This window comes from Pteronotus mesoamericanus, unplaced genomic scaffold, assembly GCF_021234165.1.
Source record: "Pteronotus mesoamericanus isolate MK-2021 breed Mesoamerican mustached bat unplaced genomic scaffold, CSHL_Meso_final contig_116, whole genome shotgun sequence".
Lineage (NCBI taxonomy): Eukaryota > Metazoa > Chordata > Mammalia > Chiroptera > Mormoopidae > Pteronotus > Pteronotus mesoamericanus.
Window position 1 is genome coordinate 28,558,332 of NW_026555027.1, and position 2,548 is coordinate 28,560,879.

General features: G+C 32.1%; 1 non-coding gene across 1 annotated transcript; it reads left to right on the forward strand.

Moving 5' to 3' along the window:
- Window positions 1-1,979: 1,979 nt before the first annotated feature.
- Window positions 1,980-2,143, forward strand: LOC129077427 (U1 spliceosomal RNA). Its single transcript, XR_008529858.1, has one exon. It is a non-coding gene; the product is annotated as a U1 spliceosomal RNA (small nuclear RNA).
- The last annotated feature ends 405 nt before the right edge of the window (window positions 2,144-2,548 follow it).

The following is a 2,548-nucleotide window of genomic DNA, read 5'->3' on the forward strand; positions in this document are numbered from 1 at the left end:
CCATACATGCTCAACATTCTCAGGTGTTCTGCTTGTTGCAGGCCTTCCAGAATGTGAGTCACTTTCAACAAATTCTCAACCATCTTTGAAGCATTTGTGCCACAAATTTATTTGTGCTGCATTCACTACATCATTCCTGAAAGCCTTCTGGATTATCTAAATAGTTTCCACAGAGAAATGTTCAAGGTTAATGCAAAATTTGATGCAGATTCATTGCTCTACTTTCTCATTCATTTTGAATGTGATGGCCACATAGTACACATGCTCACTCAAAGGCATCTACCACCCCCATGGACTAGTACAGTGAAGTCATCATTGTTCATGCTTGCACATTCCAGTCCACTCTCCTTGGCTGCCAGGTTACATTGATGTTGTGCAAACAATTCTTGCTATATTAACAAGGCTGGACTTTTTCCAGACAGACCTCGTAAACACACTTGGAAGTCCAGGGAGCTATCTATTAATACTGGCTGGACTGGTACTTTAAATTGCTATAGTAAAGATGGAAAAATCCAGAGAAGAGCCTTGCAGTCAGTAGGTTGAAATTCTAGCCCTGCCATGTGCTACCTTTGTTAAGTTGGCCAAGTTTTATTTTTTTTAACTTGGCATGCCTTGGGTTTCTCATCTATAAAATAGAAATAATATTGTACCTAGTTTATGAGATGGGTGAAAGGATTAAATGATATGCTGCATATAGAACAATTAACATTTAACAAAATTCACCTTGTCTAATGGAACAACCTTGTGAGCATTGAAAGCTCAGTAATAAATAGCCAGGTTTGTGTAATGGGTCAGAGTTTAGGAGACTTGAGATTTAATGGTGGTAATTCCTGGAGAGAGAGAATTTTGAAGTGACTGTATTTCGGATATACTGGGAATGTAGTTTGTGTAATTAATTACTATTGATTAAAGTTTCTAGACTTTTTGAAGTTGTTAATGTTTGGTATTTGTCGAATATTTTTCTGTGTTTAAAGTTTTTAACCTTTCTTAGAAGGATGAATTTTCACCTTCAATTCTATATCATAAGAAAATAAAACATGTAAAGAAGGCATTTATGTTAAATTAGCACAATATATGAATTCTATCAATTCATGAGCCTAATATTCATAGCACATTACTAATTTCAAATATAGACTTCAACAAAATGTCTATTATTTAAAGCTCAAAATTAAACATCTTAACCATTAGGTCTCAAAATCAGCCATTGTTATTATTAATGCTGATGAATAGCAACTTAATTTCCTATTGGAATAAGAGAAAGAGGAAAATGTTAGCATTAATGCAATAGAAATGTTTAAGAAATATTTGATAAGATTATCATCTCTACATGGCTGGGTTTATTTTCAATTGCTTCTCATCTTCATTTTAATCCAAAAATAAAGTACCTTTTTATTAACAGTGATGTGCATCTACTTCTGTAGATCACATGCCAGAAATTTTGGCTGCTCTCCCTGAACTTTAATTAGAGTCTTCATACACTACTCACTAGGGAATTAACCTTAATCCACTCCATTTTGAATTCTATCACAGCACACGTAGCAATGATGCCTCATAGGATATCCTGGATAACAATATTTTATGCAAGTTATTGAATCAAGTATAAATTTATACAATATAATGTTAAATATCACAATTAAAAATTTATAATCATAAAAATACATATTACAAAATTTGCTTTTGTAATTATTGCATCAATTCAACACAAATTTATTTTTAAAATGGGTTTAATGTTTATGTTCTTTTAGACTATCCCCATAGTGGAATATACTTAGTGGAGTAAATATGAATGGGATGGTGATCCATTATTGACAAACTGATATCAGGTATTTTTTTGTCTAGAAACTATTCTGGGTATTGTTAAAATGCATTTTACAAATGTAAGATGACAGATCCAAGAAAATAATAAATTCTGTAGAATACACTTCTGAGTCTGCATTACCAATTTTTCTATCTTCTAAGAGTATCAAGAAATAGCATAAATACTTACCTAGCAGGGGAGATACCATGATCACGAAGGTGGTTTTCCCAGGGCGAGGCTTATCCATTGCACTCCGCATGTGCTGACCCCTGCGATTTCCCCAAATGTGGGAAACTCGACTGCATAATTTGTGGTAGTGGGGGACTGCGTTCGCGCTCTCCCCTGAGAAAAGAAAAAAAAAAAAAGAAATAGCATAAACTTAAAGAAATATACAGTAAACCTTTGGATAGCTGAATCATTTTTTTACAATAAGAATATTACAACTAGATATTAGCTAATTGGTTATTTTTCCAGATTAAAATTAATTTCTCTTTGGATTATCTATAGAATTTAAAGATCAATAAGTTTGTCAATACTGGTTTTACTTAATCAATTTACCTGCCTCAAAGAATCCAAACCTTAAGTGCTTAACAGTTATTTTTTTAATTGGCAGCTATTTTATTTACACATAATAATTTTATGTAATAATAAGGCACATTATATTAAAACAAATATTGACTTACTCTTAATATTTATTTAAGCTTCTATGAACATATTAAATATAATATTTTATGCCATGATATCTCTGTA